The 22,541-nt window shown below is 47.8% G+C and overlaps 1 long non-coding RNA gene across 1 annotated transcript; it reads left to right on the forward strand.

Moving 5' to 3' along the window:
- Window positions 1-373: 373 nt before the first annotated feature.
- Window positions 374-22,287, forward strand: LOC142072984 (uncharacterized). Its single transcript, XR_012669623.1, has 2 exons — window positions 374-2,711; window positions 18,962-22,287. It is a non-coding gene; the product is annotated as an uncharacterized LOC142072984 (long non-coding RNA).
- Window positions 22,288-22,541: the final 254 nt, after the last annotated feature.

The raw sequence follows: 22,541 nt of genomic DNA on the forward strand, positions 1-22,541 counted from the left end.
CCCAGGGCCACACACAGTGAAAACTCCCAAGAGACTCTCACACATGACTCACTTGGCACTTGGGAGCCATTAGGTTCATGAATGGATCTAGACTCCCATGGTGACTCAGCAGAGCCCAGTTGTGGATCTAGCCCTCTGCCATCACTTCACAGTGGGTTAATCTGGAATCGCATTTGAGAATCTAGAGTTGAATTATAAATGTAACAGCAGTTGTGTGAGATGCCAGGTCAGCTGCATAAGCAAGCATGCCAGAGCCAGGGCCCGGATCTACCCTGCCACTGCCTCATTAGTTGTGAGTCACTTACACTGGGTCCCATTCTGGCTTGGGACAGTGTAACTCCTGCTTTTCACTCAAACCGCACATGTGAAATGACTTTGCAGGTGTGGGGCAGGGCAGGCCCAGCTCCAAAAGGTTTTCCCCAAGGAGGAATCCCAGGTAGGGGTTTAAAGTCTGTCATAAATATAAGGAGAAGGGTAGCATAAAATCCCTCCTTGGCAGCTGTACTGAATTGTTTTACCTGTAAGGGGTACAGAAGCTAAAACAAAAGATAACCTAATACCCTTTTCTTTATATTTATGACAGGGTCTGTCTCCAGGCCCTCTGTGCCACCTGTGGGGATCAAAGGGAGCAGAGTAGGGCAGAGACTCTGCCCCAGTATACTTGTTGAAATTGGTGTGAATGGAGTTTCTGGGGAGTGGCTCTGAACTGGGTTCCCTGGCCTGGAATAAACTTTCTTGCTTCTGCAGGTGAATTCTCTTGAAAGTGCTGTGCTGGGTATACTTTCCCTTTGAACCCAGTGGATTTGCAGTCAGTAGACAGCAATTTGCCACTCAGAGGCCATTATCAGACAGTGGGGCCCTGGATTAGATACTGAGAGTGCTGTGGAAATGGGAAGCAGCTGGTGACTGGGGACCTGCATACTGCGTAGGCTGATGTGACCTGATAGGTGACACTGCTTACAAATGAAGACTAAGTAGGCTGCAGGCTTGACCACCCGGGGAGTTTGCTGGGGGCTTGTGGGAAAACACTGGAGGTCTAGCTTGCATTGACTGTTACATCACAGTGCTGCCCACTAGTCATACTGGAGCTAGCAACAGTCGAGTCAGCATAGCTGGAGAGCTATCCTAGGATGCTGCCCGGGGAACTGACCCTGACTTCTGCAGTGAGCGACACACCGACCGTTGAGGGAGTTTTATGTTTGGGCTGAGGGTGAGTTAGAGGAAACAATCCATCTCCTCCTAAGAGAAGGAGAAGTATAGTATAGACAGAACCTTAACACTTACTCCAAACATGATGGTCAGGTAACAATGTTGAGACCCAGAGAATTTTAGGAAAGATCATTGAATGCAGCATGTCTGTGCACAGCAAAAGGAAAAGAGCGACAGCAGCTGTCCCTGCAGTGCAGCTGGATTATGTGGCTCACCCGCTGATGAAGCTACAGACAATTTCAGATTTTATGAGGAACAGTTAAGGGAATCTCAAGACCAGGCTAATGCAGAATCAGGCAGGGAAAGAGCTGCTTGTCTCACAGTAATTGAACCGTACATATTTGCTCTGTTAAGAGACCTTATGGCCCCCGTCAAAACAGGTGAAACAGAGTTTAATGTTCTCACTAAAACATAAAGAGACTTATATTCTCCTAAGAAAAAGGTCTTTTCTGCTGAGGTTTGTGAGAGTGCAGCCAATGTGCAGGAACAAGCTCTCTGAAGGGATAGCCACTCCAAAGGTGGGGCTTTCACATGTCAGCGTGGGGCCACATGGAGAATCAGTGCACTGCAGCAAGCAGGGAGCTGTGTGTCAAGTTAGTGAGTGCAGCCCCCAGTGAACAATGGTCCTGGGTGAGAGCCCTGGGCTTTGGGATCCATCCTGAAAGGAGGGTAAAGGCATGCAAAGTCTCCTCTGCTGCCACAGACCTATAGTACCAGCAAGCAGCCTGTTTCAAGTTGTCACATGCCTTGGAATAGCCAGCCAGCCTCATCAGTAGACAGATCCACAGTTTGATCCTGCTGGGAGATCAGGCTTTCACTGCAGACATGCAGGTTGATGAAGTCCCAGTACCAGGGGGACCCATCTGGTGACTAGGCTGCTTCTTCCCCAGGCACCCTGCCTCAGTGGCTCTGACTTGCTAGCATCACTAGCAGCAGCAATACTGGAGACTATGCAGTGGTCCCCATCCTCCCAGCCCTCAAACAGGTATTGAGAAAGCGAGCGGGCTTCCTGCAGTGGCCCAGTATATGCATAGCCCTACTGGCCCATGATGTAGTGGGGTGGCAGAGAGGCTGAAATGTCCAGACTCACCAGGGCTGCGGGCCTGTCATTTCGGGTACGCTGCACAACCGTACATTTGGAGCATGTGAGCTGGAGCCAGATGAAGAACAGCTGGCAATGACAGGTGTGAAATGGTGGGATTGGATGATCCCTCTCGCATCTACTGCATGAAAAGCTCCTGCTTTTAAGAGAGAAAGTTAATGCAGCCTACTCAAGGGTTAGAGTGATTACTGCCCCCGGTTGAAGTGTACTAGGTCTGTCTCTGGGGTCAGACCTGCAGCTTTGCTTAAGGGGACTCAGGCAAAACTGGATGTTCCAGAAGAAGTGATTCCAAGATTGTTTAAAGCCAACCCAGTGCCTTCTGAATGGAGCGAGGCTGTGAATCAAGGGCTCCAAGAGACAGGAACTGAAGGGCTGATAGGGAGCACATGGCAGTGACTCGGTAAGCTCAGATGCTGTGCGCAGTATGACGGCGGGGGAGAAGCGATTGACTGTTCCCAGCTGTGTATGTGCAATGGGTACACGGAATGTGTGTGGGGGGGTCTGTTTGTTCAGTGAGTGGTGGGCACAGGGGTAGAGAGGGCTCTGATTGTGTGTGCTGGGTGTATGGGAGTGTCTTGGGAGGGACATCATGTGGGGGATGGATTGAATGGTGGGAGTGATGCTGAGGGTGGGTGTATATGGGAGAGCACTATGTGAAGGGAGTGCAGGAGGTGTGGTGAGGAGGGGGCCACCGGAGACTTTCTGCCTAGGAGATGGCGTGCACTGCTACATCTTTCAAGGGGTGCAGTCAGGGCACCCCCCTGCTCTTGGTGCTTCTCTGCCCCCTGTGGGGTACCTTGCACCTTTCGGGGAGGAATTAGCAGGGCAGAGACTGCAGTTCTGCCTGGCCTTTATGTGAGCTGCTGGGCAGGGTTGGTGAGCCCCTCCTTCCTTGCCCTATAGCTGTGTTATGCAAGGCCTGGCAGAGTCCTGCCCTACCCACTGGGTGTGTGCATGGAGATCTGAAGAGAGCAACCATTGCTCCCACTCCTCTTAAGAGGCACTCAGCACCACACAGTGTCAAATCTGGGAGTCCATGGCCAGGCATTACCCTGGGGCATAAGGTACAGTTCTGGCCTCTTGTCTACCAACCGCCCAGGCCCAGACAGTGTGATTCGAGCACTCACATTAAAGGTTAATACGGTGATGAGGCATCAGCACCACAGAGCAATAAGTAGGTGCCAGCCCCATCATGTAACAAAGCTCCTGGGGAGCATATTTCAGCAGGAGATGGGGCAGTAGCATTGCTGTGGGGCAGAGCTAAGTCACTTGAGGGATTTTCCTGGGAATCTCTTTGTTTCCGAAGGCCCAAGTGTATGAAGCAAGAACCTCACTTATGGTTCAGTAAACCCTGGTGCTCTGCCCTTTGCTCTACCCTTCCCACTGGGCAGCGCTTGCATCCCATGAAGGCCAGCTTCTTGCCAGGCCTCTCATGCTCCTTGGCTGAATGGAGCCAGCCCAACCCACAATGAAGCCTGGCACAGAGCAGGAGACAGCCAGCACTTGCTGAGAGCCAGACCACCGGGAGAGAGCAGGATGTCTGTATCACCTTGCAGCCCTGGCCCCCTGGATCCCAGCCCCTGTCTGGGCCCAGGTGCCCATGATGGCATTCCGTCACAGAGCAGGAAATAAACGTCAGCACCCGTATGCGCCACCCATCTATTATAGGGGAGAGGACCCACTGCGATAGGGCAAGGGGGCCACTCAGAGGCCGTGTGGAGGGCAGTCAAGGGGCAGCTGGCAGGCGAGGAGTGCTCACGCATAGTGGGAATCACTTGGAGGTATTTGGGGCTCTCGGGACCAAGGAGAGGAAGATGGCTGTTCTATAACTGGTTAAGCAAAATGAGGCCAACACTCAACTCTGGCATTTCTCTGTGTCTGTCTGATTGTCCAGCTGTCTGTCAGATAACTGTTCTTTGTGTCAATGGGCAGGACCCTGTTAATTTCAGTGACAAATGGAAAAGCCAATTTGCAATACAATTGAGAGGAAACTCTCTGGCGCCCTCTGCTGATGCCTACACTTAATACAGGCAGCTACTCATTAAAGGGCTGTTCCCTTCCTTGTTTCCAAGACTGTGCTGTACACCCATCCAGGCCCCCCAACTCCATGCTCACTGTACAAAGGGGACCCTGGAGTGTGGGAAGGAAGAGAGCTCAGAGCCTGGATCAGACTCAACAGGATGAGAGGACGAAATCCTTGGTTCAGAGCCCAACTCTGGGTGGTCAGAAGGGGGCCCCGCAGTAAATGCTCTCTCTGGGGCATGGGGGAGAGATGTTGGTCCCTGAGCCCAATCACATTTTAGCCTATTCCAGGCTAACTGAACCAGGGCTCATAACCAATCCTATTGCTGTAGGCAAGCAGCTGCCTGCCCCTGTCCCCAGCATGACCAAGAGCCCTTCCACGCCCAGGAGCTGCTGTCTGTGCCCTGGGCAGGTCTAGTGGGAGCAAGCTGTCTCTTCTGCAGGCTGGAGTTCCATTGCAGTGAGTGGAGCAGACCTGCTGTAGCGCTAGTGAAGCCAGTGGAGTTACACCAGGAATTAATTTGGTCCATTGTTCCCAGTCCATCTGGTCCAGTGTAAACAGGGCAGAGAGTGCCTGGCTGGGCTCAGGTACGAACTGCTGAAACCACCAGGATTTGGTTTGACCTTTCATTAAGGTTGGCCTGCATTGCCCCAGCACATGGCTCTGAAAGGCAAATCCTAGGTGTACAGTAAATCCTCTTTGTATATCTGGCTGATTCCTTCTCAAGAATTCATTTCAGAGGGATCTTGACAGAGATGGTACCTGGCAATTTCATTCCTCATCATCAGGATGTAGCACTTCATCTTTTGCCCAGGGAAGGTTTGACCTCCAGGAACTGCTTTCTGCTGTGATCTGGAAAGCAGTGAACTTACACTGATGCAGGACACTGACTGCCCACTAGGATCTAGCTGGTTTAGCAATTATATCAGGGTTCCCTAGCCATACGCACAGGGTAATCGCTTCAAGGCTAGTTCAGTGCTACTGTGGGCTGCAAATGAACAAAGTCCTCTTAGGTCTTGATGAGGCTGTTAGTGATGTTTGCCATAAAATTAAATGAAGACAGAGGCTTCTTCCCCTGAGAGATAGGCTAGTCATTTAGCAGGCTCCCAGTGTGTCATTCTGCCCACAGAAAACATCCAGCAAGGGGAAAAATAAAGAGAAAATACATCTTCAAAGACCAGTTGATGTAAATGTGCATTGTTCCCCTATGGCCTGGTGCACAGCTTGTGTAATGACAGGTTTCAGAGTAACAGCCGTGTTAGTCTGTATTCGCAAAAAGAAAAGGAGTACTTGTGGCACCTTAGAGACTAACCAATTTATTTGAGCATAAGCTTTCGTGAGCTACAGCTCACTTCATCGGATGCATACTGTGGAAAGTGTAGAAGATATTTTTATACACACAAAGCATGAAAAAATACCTCCCCCCACCCCACTCTCCTGCTGGTAATAGCTTATCTAAAGTGATCACTCTCCTTACAATGTGTATGATAATCAAGGTGGGCCATTTCCAGCACAAATCCAGGGTTTAACAAGAACGTCTGGGGCGGGGGGGTAGGAAAAACAAGGGAAATAGGTTACCTTGCATAATGATTTAGCCACTCCCAGTCTCTATTCAAGCCTAAGTTAATTGTATCCAATTTGCAAATGAATTCCAATTCAACAGTTTCTCACTGGAGTCTGGATTTGAAGTTTTTTTGTTGTAATATCGCAACTTTTCATGTCTGTAATCGTGTGACCAGAGAGATTGAAGTGTTCTCCGACTGGTTTATGAATGTTATAATTCTTGACATCTGATTTGTGCCCATTTATTCTTTTACGTAGAGACTGTCCAGTTTGACCAATGTACATGGCAGAGGGGCATTGCTGGCACATGATGTCACATGATATCACATTGGTGGATGTGCAGGTGAATGAGCCTCTGATATTGTGGCTGATGTTATTATTTCCATCCCACCATCAACAATTTCCATCCCACCATCAACCTCAGCCTGGTCCAGTCCACACAAGAAATCCACTTCCTGGACACTACAGTGCTAATAAACGATGGTCACATAAACACCACCATATACTGGAAACCTACTGACCACTATTCCTACCTACATGCCTCCAGCTTTCACCCTGACCACACCACACGATCCATTGTCTACAGCCAAACTCTGCGATACAACCGCATTTCCTCCAACCCCTCAGACAGAGATAAACACCTACAAGATCTCTATCAAGCTTTCTTACAACTACAATACCCACCTGCGGAAGTGAAGAAACAGATTGATAGAGCCAGAAGAGTTCCCAGAAGTCACCTACTACAGGACAGGCCTAACAAAGAAAATAAAAGAACGCCACTAACCGTCACCTTCAGCCCCCAACTAAAACCCCTCCAACGCATTATTAGGGATCTACAACCTATCCTGAAGGATGACCCAACACTCTCACAAATTTTGGGAGGCAGGCCAGTCCTTGCCTACAGACAGCCCCCCAACCTGAAGCAAATACTCACCAGCAACCACACACCACACAACAGAACCACTAACCCAGGAACCTATCTTTGCAACAAAGCCCGTTGCCAACTGTGCCCACATATCTATTCAGGGGACACCATCACAGGGCCTAATAACATCAGCCACACTATCAGAGGCTTGTTCACCTGCACATCCACCAATGTGATATATGCCATCATGTGCCAGCAATGCCCCTCTGCCATGTACATTGGTCAAACTGGACAGTCTTTACGTAAAAGAATAAATGGACACAAATCAGATGTCAAGAATTATAACATTCATAAACCAGTCGGAGAACACTTCAATCTCTCTGGTCACGTGATTACAGACATGAAAGTTGCGATATTACAACAAAAAAACTTCAAATCCAGACTCCAGTGAGAAACTGTTGAATTGGAATTCATTTGCAAATTGGATACAATTAACTTAGCCACTCCCAGTCTCTATTCAAGCCTAAGTTAATTGTACCCAATTTGCAAATGAATTCCAATTCAACAGTTTCTCACTGGAGACGTTCTTGTTAAACCCTGGATTTGTGCTGGAAATGGCCCACCTTGATTATCATACACATTGTAAGGAGAGTGATCACTTTAGATAAGCTATTGCCAGCAGGAGAGTGGGGTGGGGGGAGGTATTTTTTCATGCTGTGTGTGTATAAAAAGATCTTCTACACTTTCCACAGTATACATCCGATGAAGTGAGTTGTAGCTCACGAAAGCGTCTGCTCAAATAAATTGGTTAGTCTCTAAGGTGCCACAAATACTCCTTTTCAGCTTGTGTAATGACTGCGTGTTCCACCATGGCCTGGTGCATAGCTCGTGTAATCCATCTATATGGAGTGCAGGGGGTGCACCGACTAAAGTTCTGCTTCCTTTCAGTCACTGTGTTCCAACAGGGCTCATATATGTGCTCATGAAAGGCCAAATCTGTCCAGCTGCTCAGTGTATGTGGCCCAAGGGATAGACTTCATGAGACAGGCCCCAGGCCAGTTCAGGCTCTATGTTGGGCAGAATCTCTCTCCAAATTCACAAAACTTTATGTGGGACCCCAAAGGACCAGAACAAGGGTCATGGCAGGTAAGAAAATGAACTCCAGCCCGGGGCTTGGCTAAAGGGGTGCAGGAGCCTTCCTAGTGCTGACTAGCTGCCAACCCAAGTGCTTGGCAGAGATGGCAGCAGCACCTGAGTGTAGTAGAAAGAGAGCCTGAGATATAAGCCCTTGTATCAGCGGCTGGGCATGAGGCCTGAGCTAAAGCAGTGGGCAGGCTTTGCTGATATAAAGCAAAGTTAGCAAAAGTCAGGCGGTGAGCAAACACCAGGCTCTGCCTGCTTGCAGGCTCACAGAACCCAGCAAGAGTGGGGTGGGTATTGCAGACACACACATTCCTACGAAGCACTAGGCACAGAGCACTCACGCCAACACATTCCAGAAGAGTGGTACCAGAACACCCCGATATCAAGGATGGTACAAAAACATTCCCCACAGATAACAGGAACACACTGACCCCTCCTAAAAGATAAGGTCGGGATGACAGTGTGATGAATTGAGATGTTTTGATCGAACCAACATGTACAAGGCGAGGGGTGATAACTAGCCGCATCAGGGGGCAGTGGCTAACTATGTCAGAGGGGCAGTACGTAACTTGTTTGTATCAGGGTATAAAGAGGTATCTCTGAGAGAGTGGTCCAGCTGAGGGGGGAATGGAAAGTCCAGCCATTCACTAAGCTGTGTCCATTGTTATGGGCACACATGTATTAGTGGTCTGGTAGAGTCTGCGGGATACTAGTACCATGCTCCATCGACAATAAACCTGGCCTGGTGCCTTTGTACCTTAATGGATCTTGTGGTCATTGGGTGGTTCACTCAAGGTCTGCTGTGCCAGCTCTCTGCGCAGAGCTGGGGCAGCACACAGGGAGAACACACACATGCAGCTGGACATCTAACAACACTCAGGAGTGAATGTGCTCACTGCAGAGTAGCTGGGCTCCCTGCACTGGGCAGGGGGCCACCCCTCCTGCCACATATCTGTCACTATAATGCCTCCAGGTCTGGAAAAGGCTGGAAGCTGCTGTTCAGGGGTTCTGACCACAAAGTGAAACCCATGCCTCACCTAAGGAAGTCTCTGTATCTAGCGTGGATGTGTTATTGTAAACATTCCCTTCCCAGAGAGTATGCAGCAGTGTAGGAGATGAACTAAGAACTACATGAAGCTGAGCAAGACTGGGCATTGTGGGAGCTTTAATCAGCTGCTGCCAACAGCAGAGCAGAGTGCACATCTTCCCGGACCTCCACGACAAGGGGAGAGGGAGTGTGATGTGGCAGGCCGTGTGTGTGTGTGTGTGCGCACACGTGCATGCCTCTCGCTTTCTCGCTGGGTTCTTATCTTCACTAATCCCCTCCTCACTCTGTTAGCCCCTTTTCTCAGCAATCTTGTAATCTCTCTGGCTAAATATATCTGACCCTCTCTGTCTACAGCTGGTTTAGCTGGTTTCCATGGGGCTGATACAGTGTTTATCTGCTGCTCTCACGGTGTGCTTCTCTCCTGCTCGTGCACTGCACAGTACTTCTTGCTTCCTGTGAGAGACCGAGGGCCAGAGCTCTCTCATCTACAGAAGCCTCACTCCCTGCTTTCATTCCAAGGTCCCTTTGGGCAGCTCGTGACCTGCAAGGTCTGTCTTGAAATGCCCAATGGGATCCCATTTATTTTTGGTAGCAGGTCCCTGAGCTATTAGTGTTCTGAACTGCCGTGGAGCAGAGTCCTGGATCAGGGCAGGCTTCTGTGGAGCAGTGCAGGCGCTTGTAGGTGGTCTGACTGCAATGAACACATTGCTCTATGATAAGCTCTCACTATCCTCACTGCTCCATCCCAAAGGGACTGCAGGTGAAAGAAACAGATTTCACAATTACAGGAGGAAAAGAGCAAGCTGGGAGCTCCTGAAACAGATGGGTGCTTCTGGCTGTAATAAGCTTGCAGGCAGCACACCTCTCCTCATTCATTTAGCCTGCTGTAGCATAAACTGAAAATCCGCCTCTCCTCAGACTACACACACCCCTTTGTCTTGATGCCCCAGGTCCCATAAGCTTGCACTGTCCCCATTGAATCGGAACAGGGTCAATTCGCCACTATCGGGAGCGTCCTTTCTCTCCCGTTTGCATCCTGTGGTAACAAGGTCCTTGAGAGAAGTGGAACTGGCTCATCAAGACCTTCCAATGGGCCAACTGGAGCCTGGAGCAAGGAAACTGATGTGCTCAAAGTTATCGGGGATCTTTGCTTCACCTGTGTTCTCTGAGGATGATAAATGTGATATGCTGGAGAGTACCACACTCCTCTGGGGATATCATCCTCCACTGAGGAACTGGGAAGAACATAAAAATGGGCATACTGGGCCAGAGTAATGGTCCTTTTATCCCAGTATCCTGTCTTACGATTCTGGCCAATGCCAGGGGCTTCAGAACAGGGCAGTCATCAAATGATTCATCCTCTGTTGTCCAGTCCCAACTTCTAGAAGTTGGAGGATTAGGGACACCCAGAGCATGGGGTTGCATCCCTGAGCATCTTGGCTAATACGCATTGATGGACCTATCCTCCAGGAGCTTATCTAATTTTTTTGTGAACCCGGTTTTACTTTTGCCCTTCACAACATCACCTGGCAAGGAGTTCCAGCTTGACTGTGTGCTGTGTGAAGCAGTACTTCCTTATGTATGTTTTAAACCTGCTGCCTATTCATTTCAGGAGGTAACCCTGAGTTCTTGTTATGTGAAGAGATGAATAACACTTCCTTATACACTTTCTCCACATAACTGATGATTTTATTGAACTCTATTCTATAGCCCCTTAGTCGTCTCTTTTCTAAGCTAAACAGTCCCAGTCTTTTTAATAGTTCCTCATATGGAAGTTCTTCCATCCCCCTAATCATTTTTGTTGCCCTTCTCTGCACCTTTTCCAATTCTAATGCATCTTTTTTGAGGTGGGATGACCAGAACTGCACACAGTATTCAAGATGTGAACATATCATGGATTTATATAGCAGCATTATGAGATTTACTGTCTGATTATCTATCCCTTTCCTAATGGTTCCTAATTTTCTGTTAGTTTTTTTGACTGCCACTGCACATTGAGTGGATGTTTTCAGAGAACTATCCACAAAGACTCCAAGATCTCTTTCTTGAGTGGTGACAGCTAATTCAGACCCCATCATTTTGGAGGTAAAGTTGGGATTATGTTTTCCAATGTGCATTACTTTGTATTTCTCAACATTGAATTTCATCTGCCATTTTTCCCCCATCACCCAGTTTTGGGAGATCCTTTTGTATCTCTTCATAGTCTGCTTTGTACTTAACTATCTTCAGTAATGTTGTGTCACCCACAAATTTTGCCACCTCACTGTTTACCCCCTTTTCCAGATAATTTATGAATACATTGAATAGCACAGATCCCAATACAGATCCTTGCGGGACGCCACTATCCACCTTTCACCACTGTGAAAACTGACCATTTATTCCTTTGTTTCCTGTCTTTTAACCAATTACTGATCCATGAAAGGACCTTCCCTCTTATCCCGTGACTGCTTACTTTGCTTAAGAGCCTTTGGAGAGGGATTTTGCAAAGGCTTTCTGAAAGTCCAAGTACAAAACTATATCCACTGGATCACCCTTGTCCACATGTTTGTTGATCCCCTCAAAGAATTCTAATAGATTGGTGAGACATGATTTCCCTTTACAAAAGCTGTGTTCATAGAATCATAGAATATCAGGGTTGGAAGGGACCTCAGGAGGTCATCTAGTCCAACCCCCTGCTCAAAGCAGGACCAATCCCCAGAATCCCCAGGACCAATCCCCAGTGTTGTGTTCTGATAATCCCCAACAAATTGTGTTCTGCTGATTTTGTTCTTTACTGTAGTTTCTACCAGTTTGCTCGGTACTAAAGTTAGGCTTACCGGCCTGTAATTGCCAGGATCGCCTCTGGAGCCTTTTTAAAAAAATGCGTTTTACATTTGCTATCCTCAGTCATCTGGTACAGAGGCTGGTTTAGACCACAAGTTACATATTACAGTTAGAAGTTCTGCAATTTCATATCTGAGTCCTTTTGACACTCTTGGGTGAATACCATCTGGGCCTGGTGACTTATTATTGTTTAATTTATCAATTTGTTCCAAAACCTCCTCTATTGACACCTCAGTCTGAGACAGTTCCTCAGATTTGTCACCTAAAAAGAATGGCTTAGGTGAGATCTCCCCACAGTCTCTGCTGTGAAGACCAATGCAAAGAATTCATTTAGCTTCTCTGCATTGGCCCTGTCTTCCTTGAGTACTTAGCACCTTGATTGTCTGGTGGCCCCACTGACTGTTTGGCAGGCTTCCAGGTTCTGATGTACTTCAAAAAAAATTGCTGTTAGTTTTTGTGTCTTTAGCTAGCTGCTCTTCAATTTTTTTCTTGGCATGACGTCTTATACTTTTACACTTGCCAGAATTATGCTCCTTTCTATATTCCTCAGTATGATTTGACTTCCAATTTTTAAAGGATGTGTTTTTGCTTCTAATAACCACTTTTACTCTGCTTTTTAGCCATGGCAGATTTTTTTGTCCTCTTACTTTTTTTTTTATTTGGGGTATATATTTAGTTTGAGCTTCTATTCTGGTATTTTTGAATAGTCTCCAAGCAGTTTACAGGCATATCACCCTTGTGACTGATGCTTTTAATTTCTGTTTTATTAGCTTCCTCGTTTTTGTGTAATTTGCCTTTTTGAAGTTAAATGCTAGGGTGGTGGGTTTCTTTGGCGTTTCCCCCTCTACAAAGATATAAATTCAATTACATTATGCTCACTATAACTGAGTAGTTCAGCTATATTTACCTCCTGGACCAGATCTTTTGCTCCACTTAGGACCAAATCAAGAATTGTTTCTCGCCTTGGGGGTTCCAGGACAAGGTGCTCCAAGAAACAGTCATTAATAGTGGCTTGAATTTTTATCTCTGCACCCCTTCCTGAGGTGACATGTTCCCAGTCAATATGAAGATAGCTTGTCAAGGTTCCTTCCCCACTCTGAACTCTAGGGTACAGATGTGGGGACCTGCATGAACACCTCCTAAGCTTACTTTTACCAGCTTAGGTTAAAACTTCCCCAAGGTACAAACTGTTTTACCTTTTGCCCTTGGACTTTCACTCCCACCACCAAACGTCTAACCGGTATTATTATTATTAGGAAAGAGTCCGTTTGGAAACGTCTTTCCCCCCAAAAATCCTCCCAAACATTACCCCCCCCCTTTCTGGGGAAGGTTTGATTAAAAATCCTCACCAATTTGCATAGGTGACCACGGACCCAAACCCTTGGATCTTAAGAACAATGAAAAAGCATTCAGTTTCTTAAAAGAAGAATTTTAATAGAAGAAAAAGTAAAAAGAATCACCTCTGTAAAATCAGGATGGTAAATACCTTACAGGGTAATTAGATTCAAACCATAGAGAATCCCTCTAGGCAAAACCTTAAATTACAAAAAGACACAAAAACAGGAATATCCATTCCATTCAGCACAGCTTATTCTCTCAGCCATTTAAAGAAATCAGAATCTAACGCATATCTAGCTAGATTACTTACTAAGTTCTAAGACTCCATTCCTGTTCTGTCCCCGGCAAAAGCATCACACAGACTGAGAGAGAAGCTTTGTTTCTCCCTTCCCACAACTTTTGAAAGTATCTTGTCTCCTCACTGGTCATTTTGGTCAGGTGCCAGCGAGGTTATCCTAGCTTCTTAACCCTTTACAGGTGAAAGGGTTTTTCCTCTGGCCAGGAGGGATTTTAAGGTGTTTACTCTTCCTTTTATATTTATGACATAGCTTTTTACTGAGTTTTCTGCCTTTGTGGCCTCTGTAATCTCTCTGAGCATTTCAGGATCACTAGCATCATCCTGGTCAGGTGATTGGTAGTATATTCCTACTGTTCTATTCTTATCATTCAAGAATGGATTTTCTATCCATAGAGATTCTATGGTACCATTTGATTCATTTAAGATTTTTACTTTTATTTAACTCAATGTTTTCTTCCATACATAGTGCCACTCCCCACCAGCACAACCCACTGTGTCACTGATATATTGTTCACCTTGGTAGTACTGTGTCCCATTGATTATCCACATTCCACCAAGTTTCTGTGGTGCTTATTATGTCAATATGTTCACAATGCTAGGCACTCTAATTCACACATTTTACTATTTATACTTCTAGCATTTGTATATACGCTCTTGTACATTTTGTCAGTATTCAGTTGATTGCCTTCATGTGTTATATTTAAATAGGACTCTTTTCTGTATTGCTGTTCTCACTAGACTTTACCAACCTGGACTTTACCAACTTCTTTCCTATCCTCTTTATTAGGATATAGAGTTCTCCCTTTAATAAATTCATCCCTAATGAATGTCTGCACCTGAATCATGTGCTCCTCCACACCTGTCGGCTTTCCTCCAGCCTTTAGTTTAAAAACTCCTCTGTGACTTTTTAAATTTTACATGCCAACAATTTGGTGCCATTTCAGTTTAGGTGGAACCCATCTTTCCTGAATAGCCTCTTCCTTTCGCAAAAGGTTCCTAATAAACTAAAACCCTCCTCTGAACACCATCATCTCTTCCATTCACTGGGACCCTGCAGTTCTGCCTGTCTAACTAGCCCTGTGCGTGGAACTAGAAGTATTTCAGAGAATGCTACCAAGGAGGTCCTGAACTTTAAACTCTGATTAGCAGCCTAAATTTGGCCTTCAGCACCTTTCCCTCTGTCCTTGATTCCTACATGTACCACGACCACTGGCTCCTCCACAGCACTGCACATATAAGTCCGTTTAGCTGTGTCATGAGATCTGCAACCTTTGCACCCATAAGCAATTCTTCATGCAATTCTCCCAGTCATCACAAACCCAGCTGTCTCTATTTCTAATAATTGAATCCCACATTACTATCACCTGTCTCTTTTTAGTAACTGGGGTTTCCTCCCCCAGAGGGGTATCCTCAGTGTGAGAGGCTACCACTACCTCGTCTGGAAGGATGGTCCCAATTATGGGATTGTTTCCCTCCACTCGAGCTTGATGTTCTTCCCTGAGACTTTCATCCTCCTCAACAGTCCAGAGGTTGTCAGGCCAGGGGTGGGACTGTTATACTGTGTCCCTAATACAACATTCAGGGTGATAGCTGTGACAGGTTCACCCCAGGGTACAATTTGGAATTGGGGTACCACTGAGATCCCTGATCCACCAGCCTGGGTTCCCTCTTACACTGTACTGCTGTGACAAATTGCAAAGCCCTCCAGGCTCCAGCCTGCGCTTTCACCAGCATATATACAGGTAGGGAAACACCCGGCTGCAGTTACATGCAGGCACTCTGACCCACCCCTGCATGGGAAGGCTACAGCTAGGGCAGCAACCAACTCCTCAGGCATGCACACCATCTGGAGAATAAACCCGAAATTATACCATCTTGTGCTACACAGGGAACTGTACAGCATAAGCTCATAAAATTCGCCCTCTCCCTCAATGTAGCAAGGAATATGCAACGGTCTTTGCCTCTGAATTATGATTCCCACACACTAGTTTAGATAAAGCAAAAATAAGTTTATTAACTACAAAAGATAGGTTTTAAGTGATTATAACTGATAGCTAACAGATCAAAGCAGATACCTAGCAAATAAACACAAAATGCAAACTAAGCTTAATATACTACATAGATTGGATATGAATAGCAGATTCTCACCCTAAGAGATGATATGAGCAGGTTGCAGATTCTTACAGCTTGGAATCCCCAGGTGTTCCATTCACAGGCTAAAAAATGTCTTTAGCCTGGGTCCAGCACTTCCCCCAGTTCAGTCTTTGTTCCTCAGGTATTTCCAGGTGTTTTGTTGTAGGGCAAGTGAGGGACCATCATGATGTCATTTCCCTCTTTTATATCTTCTTCCCATTTGTTGGAAAGCTCTTTTTCTGTGACCTGTGTCAAACAGTTCCTATTGTATACTGCTATCTCTGAGAGGTTTCTATTGCACATGTTCCTGGAGTGATCCTTGTGCTTGTGTGCATTTCCTCAGTAAGCCATTAACATTGTTTGGCCTTTTTACTGTTGTACCTGAAAGGCTACTTGTGGGTGTTTTCAACCTCACAACATGTTTCAGTAGAATCCTAGAATAGAATAATAAAATATTAGGGTTGGAAGAGACCTCTGGAGGTCATCTATTCCAATCCCCTCCTTAAAGCAGGACCAACACCAACTAAATCATCCCAGCCAGGGCTTTCTCAAGCCAGGCCTCAAAAACCTCTAAGGATGGAGATTCCACCACCTCCCTAGGTAAACAATTCCAGTGCTTCACCACCCTCCTAATGAAAAAGGCCAGGATTACTAGGCCAAGCCATGCCAGGCACCCCTCTGGAGGGGCCCTCGGAGAATTCTGAGCTGCACGAAGGAGGCTGGGCCCTGGCTGAGACCTGGGTGGGGGGAGAGCCAGGGATGGCTGGATATCAGTGCTGATTTCCTAGAAGCACAAAGGGGGGACACCACCTTCAGCCGGGCCTGGGAGCAAGCAAAGGGTGTCCTGGAGGAGGAAGACCCACCCAGACACCGGCAGCAAGGCCCCCGCTTTGAGATCCATACCGACCTACTCTATCAGGTGGTCCAGGAACCCCAGACGAAGGAAAAACTGTGCCAACTGTTGGTCCCAAGGTGGTTCCGGCAGAACTTGCTCCACTTGGCCCACTCCGTACCTTGGGCTGGGCATCTGGGGAGGGAGAAAACGCTACAATAGGTGGCCCAGAGGTTCTTCTGGCCGGGCATTCACCAGGAGGTGCGGGAGTACTGCAGCTCTTGTCCCAAGTGCCAGAAGGCCAGCCCGAAGGGGGTACTGAAAGCCCCCCTTGTGCCCCTGCCTGTGATGGGAACGCCTTTTGAGCGGATTGGCCTGGACTTGCTGGGGCCCTTGGAAAAGAGCAGCTCACGCCACAAGTACATCCTGGTCGTGGTTGACTATGCAACATGGTACCCAGAGGTGGTACCATTACGGACCACCACGGCCCCGATCATTGCCAACGAGCTCCTACAGATCCTTGCTCAGGTTGGCCTGCCTCAGGAGATACTGACAGACCAAGGCACTAACGTAACCACTAGGTTGATGGTGGAATTATGCCGTCTGCTGAATATCCATGCGCTTAAGACCTCCGTCTACCACCCTCAGACAGATGGGTTGGTAGAGAGATTTAATGGCACTCTGAAAGCTATGCTAAGAAAGTTTCTGGACGACAACCCTCGGCACTGAGATAAGCTGCGCCCAGCTCTCCTCTTTGCTGTGAGAGAGGTACCATAGGCATCCACAGGATTCTCCCCTTTCGAACTCCTCTATGGGAGAAGACCCTGGGGAGACCCTAGATCTCCTGAAAGAGCAGGAGACCTGGGTCAGGGGATTCGTTCAATATATCCTCCAACTACGGGAATGGCTACACACATTGGGAGCCTTGGCACGAGAGAACCTGGTGAAGGCCCAATGTAGCCAGGATGCTCAGTATAATAAAGGAGCCAAGATGAGAAGTTTTGAGCAGGGGGTCTGCATCCTCTCGTTGCTACCTTCCTCTGAATCCAAGCTGTTGGCAAAGTGGCAGGGCCCCTTCGAGGTGACCAGATGAATAGGGTCTATCGACTATGAAGTTTGGCTGTCGGGACGAAGGAGGAACACGCAGATCTACCATGTGAACCTCCTCAAGGCCTGGAGAGACCGCGAAGAACCTGAATTGGGACCATTGGCCGGGGAACCCATGGAACTAAGGGCAGCAGCCATAGTCCCAGAGCTCGACCCACTACAACAGGAACAGGTACAACAGTTGATATCGGCCTTCCCCACAGTCCTGTCAACCCAGCCAGGGAAGACCACATTGACCAGCCATCATATCGCCACCATCCCCCTCGACAAAGTGAGGGAGAACCTGCGCCCGCTCCCCAAGAAGATGTGGGAGACCGTGTGGAAGGAGCTCAAGATGATGTTGGCCCTAGGAGTGGTCGAAGAGTCAAGAAGTGAATGGCGGAGCCCAATAGTACTAGTCCCCAAGCTGGACGGGACAGTCAGGTTCTCCATTGAATTCTGCAAGGTAAACACAATCTCTCATTTTGATACCTATTCCATGCCCCGGCTGGATGAGCTGCTGGAATGATTAGGTAAGGCAGAATTCATCTCCACCCTAGACCTGACCAAGGGATATTGGCAGATCCCTCTGACCCCCACCTCCAGTGAAAAGACAGCTTTTCCCACATCATTCTGCCTCTACCAATTCACAACGATGCCTTTTGGGTTACACAGGGCCTTGGCCACTTTCCAGCTGCTCATGAATCAAGTGCTGAGCCCCCACAGTTCCTACGCCACAACATACATCGACGACATCATCATTTACAGTGCTAGCTGGGAGGAACACCTCCAACACCTCGTGGATGTGCTATGAGCCCTGGGCAAGGCAGGTCTCACCATGAATCCGGCCAAATGCCACTTGAGCCAACGAGAAGTAACCTACCTACGCTATACGGTGGGCCAAGGGAGACTCCGCCCTTTGGTACATAAGGTGGAAGCCTTGAGGAACTACCCTATGCCTATGACAAAAAGACAAGTATGGCAGTTCTTAGGGCTGGCCGGATACTACCGACAGTTTGTACCTAACTTTGCCACGCTCAATGCCCCCCTCACAGACTTGACGAGAAGCTCCCAGCCAAGGAAGGTCCAGTGGTCAGAGGACTGTGAGAAGTCCTTTGGTGCCCTGTGGGAACGGCTGACCCGGGAGCCAATACTGATACAGCCCGACTTCTCAAGCCCTTTGTTCTCCAGACCGATGCCTCAGAGGTAAGGCTGGGAGCTCCTTGGTGACAGATCATGCACCCCTCAGATGGATCAATAGCATGAAGGAAATGAACACCCGGATTATACTGTGGTATCTGTCCCTCCAACCCTATTCCCTCCATGTGTCACACCGGCTGGGGAAGGCCCATGGGAATGCAGACTTCTTTTCCTGGGTCGGGGAAGGAAACGTACCGAGGGCAGCCGGCCCCAGCAGTTGTTTTAAGGGAGAGGGTGTGTGATAGGGCAGAGTGGCCCTGCACTGGTACCGCAGCGGTTAACCCTTCCCTCCTTGCAGAGGAAGCCATGCCCTGAAAGCTCTGCTGGGCATACTCCAACTGGAGAACAGGTATAAAAGCCTGCAGAGCTGCTCAGTCGGGGCTGATCACCGGAGGGGACGGAGGTGAGCCACCAGCTCCTGAGAAGAGACTGCCTGTACTCCCAGATCCAGTGGCCAGCCAAGCCAGGATGCACCCTGAAGCCCAGACGGAGGACGCCATGGGAGGAGAGCAGGCCAGAGGACCCCCTGAAGTGGAGAAGCCAGCGGTTCTGGTAAGAAGTGCCCCAGGAGAACTCTAGAGACAAACAGTGTTGAAGCTGCAAGGATGCTCGGTGTGTTGCGGGCAGATCCCCACCGAGCTGGGGCAAGGGAAATCCTGCTACTAGCAGGACCTGGTGGAGAGGGTGGGCCCGGGTCCCCTTACTAGCCCCCCTGACACGTGGAGTGAGTTATATGGACTCTGGCCGTTGGGGCACACTGCCCTGAGACCTGGAGCAAGCTGCATGGAATCTGGCCATTGGGCCACACTACTCTGAGACTCGGGGCGAGTTATATGGTCTCTGACCATTGGGCCACACTGCTCGGATACCCGAGCATATTATATGGACTCGGGTTGTTAGGGCCCTCTACCCCAACCAAGGGATGAGTGTGGGGAGACCAGCCATTAGGCCACATCAGGAAACCCTTGAAGGGGCAGACATGGGAACTTGAGAGTGGCGCGGTACCGACACCCCACCCACCTCTGCCACAAAGGGGCCCTGTGGTGCCAGACCCATCACAAGGTCATCTAATCCAACCCCCTACTCAAAGCAGGACCAATCCCCAACTAAATCATCCCAGCCAGGGCTTTGTCAAGCCTGATCTTAAAAACCTCTAAGGAAGGAGATTTCTTGAGGCCATTGCTTCTTGTTCTGTCATCTACCACCACTGAGAACAGCCTAGCTCCATCCTCTTTGGAACCCCCCCCTTCAGGTAGTTGAAGGCTGCTATAAAATCCCCCCTCACTCTTCTCTTCAAAGACTAAATAACCTCAGTTCCCCCAGTCTCTCCTCATAAGTCATGTGTTCCAGTCCCCTAACCATTTTTGTTGCCCTCCGTGGGATGCTCTCCAATTTGTCCACATCCCTTCTGTAGCGGGGGACCAAAACTGGACACAATACTCCAGGTGTGGCCTCACCAGTGTCAAATAGAGGGGAATAATCACTTCCCTCAATCTGCTGGCAATGCTTCCACTAATACAGCCCAATATGCCGTTTGGCCTTCTTGGCAACAAGGGCACACTGCTGACTCATATCCAGCTTCTCATCCACTGTAATCCCCAGGTCCTTTTCTGCAGAACTGCTGCTTAGCCAGTCAGTCCCCAGCCTGTAGCGGTGCATGGGATTCTTCCTTCCTAAGTGCAGGACTGCACTTATCTTTGTTGAACCTCATCAGATTTCTTTTGGCCCAATCCTCCAATCTGTCTGGGTCACTTTGGACCCTGTCCCTACCCTCCAGCATATCTACCTCTCCCCACAGCTTAGTGTCATCTGAGAACTTGCTGAGGGTGCAATTAATCCCATCATACAGATCATTAATAAAGATGTTGAACTAAACCGGCCCCAGGACCGACCCCTGGGGCACTCCACTTGATACCAGCTGCAAACTAGATATTGAGCCGTTGATCACTACCCATTGAGCCTGACAATCTAGCCAGCTTTCTATCTATCTTATAGTCCATTCATCTAATCCATACTTCTTTAACTTGCTGGCAAGTTTACTGTGGGAGACCGTATCAAAAGCTTTGTTAAAGTCAAGATATATCACATCCACCGCTTTCCCCATATGTACAGAGCCCGTTACCTCATCATAGAAGGCAATCAGGTTGTTCAGGCATGACTTGCCCTTGGTGAATCCATGTTGAGTGTTCCTGATCACCTTCCTCTCCTCGAGGTATTTCAAAATGGATTCCTTGAGGACCTGCTCTATGATTTTTCTGGGGACTGAATTGAGGCTGTAGTTCCTCAGGTTCTCTTTCTTCCCTTTTTTAAATATGGGCAACATATTTGCCTTTTTCCAATCATCCGGGACCTCCCCCAATAGCCACGAATTTTCAAAGATAATGGCCAATGTAACAAATACATACCCAAACTTTGTAACTGCACATACAATGATAGCACATACAATCCAATGATATATTACTGTCTAGTAGATCAAGACTTTTAGAATGATACCTCACAAGGCATACTTTGTACAAAACATATCCTAATTACATGACAGTGGTGAATATTGGGGTGCCAGGATGTCACAGTGACATTCAGCCAAGCTGGACTGGGTCTTGCTGAAAGTTTGAGCCACTTGGGAGACTGAAATTTGTCAGGATACATTTGAGGTGGGCCATTTCTAGAGACCAGAGCCTCCCATCTGCCTGTAATCACACATGCTCTGCTGAGGGCTAGTTAGCTGCAGGTAGGCCCAGTATTGGCAGCAGGGAAACAGAGAGCAATGGCTATTATAAAGAGAATGGTAGCCACGGCTTCTCAAGGGAAACCTGCAAGCCTAGCAAATAGACTGCTTGGTGTGTCCAGCCCCTTGGCTTTTGCTCATGGGCATCAGCAAAATCAGAGGGCTCCTTGTGACACGCTGTACCTCAGGGGAACACCCTGCACCCCCATGTTCATCCTTATAATATGATTGTATGGTATCCAATGCAAAGTTTGTCGTGTCGGGTATCTTCAGACAGCTTATGATGCACTGAGCATTGTTGTTATAGTAATGTTATAGGTTGTAATTTCATGTATATAGTTATGAGGCTGAAAATGTGTCCTCATGGCTTAGTTTTAAGTTATGCCCAGGCATAACTCTCCAAAAGCAGAGAGGCAGTTCACACCTCATCGGGGCATGTATGGTACAAACCCAGTGCAGCCCCACAGGAACAAAGGACATGGCAGCAACAAAGGATCTGTTGGACTCTCTAGTGAGTCACCCCCCCTTCCCTTGGTCAGTTTGGGACTGCGATGAGGTAATGCTCACCTGTCTCTGAATGGCGGGGGGGCAAAACCAAGAGGGAAGAAAGAACATGATAAAAGGGACAGATGTTTGCCATGCTCTCTCTCTTCCACTCCATCTACAGACACCACCAACAAGCAACTGAAGCGCTGATCAAAGGAGTGAGCCTGGCTGAATGGCAACCATCCAGCCTGTGGTGAGAAGCATCTACGTTTGTAAGAGCATTGAAAGTATTAATATCAGCTTAGAATGCGTTTTGCTTTTATTTCATTTGAGCAAATCTGACATGTTGTGCGTTGACTTATAATCACTTAAAATATATCTTTTGTAGTTAATAAATTTGTTTGTTTATACTACCTGAAGCAGTGCGTTTGGTTTGAAGTGTGTCAAAGACTCCCCTTGGGATAACAAGCCTGGTACATATAAATTTCTTTGTTAAATTAATTAACTCATATAAGCTTGCAGCATCCATTGGGCATAACTGGACACTGCAAGATGGAGGTTCCTAGGGTTATATTTGCCTTTTTATATTATATTATAATATCTATTATATTTAGGGTTATATTTGCCTAGGGACCAGAGATATTGACTAGTGTCATTCGGTTGCACA

The sequence above is a fragment of the Caretta caretta genome, chromosome 8 (genome assembly GCF_965140235.1).
Source record: "Caretta caretta isolate rCarCar2 chromosome 8, rCarCar1.hap1, whole genome shotgun sequence".
NCBI lineage: Eukaryota > Metazoa > Chordata > Testudines > Cheloniidae > Caretta > Caretta caretta.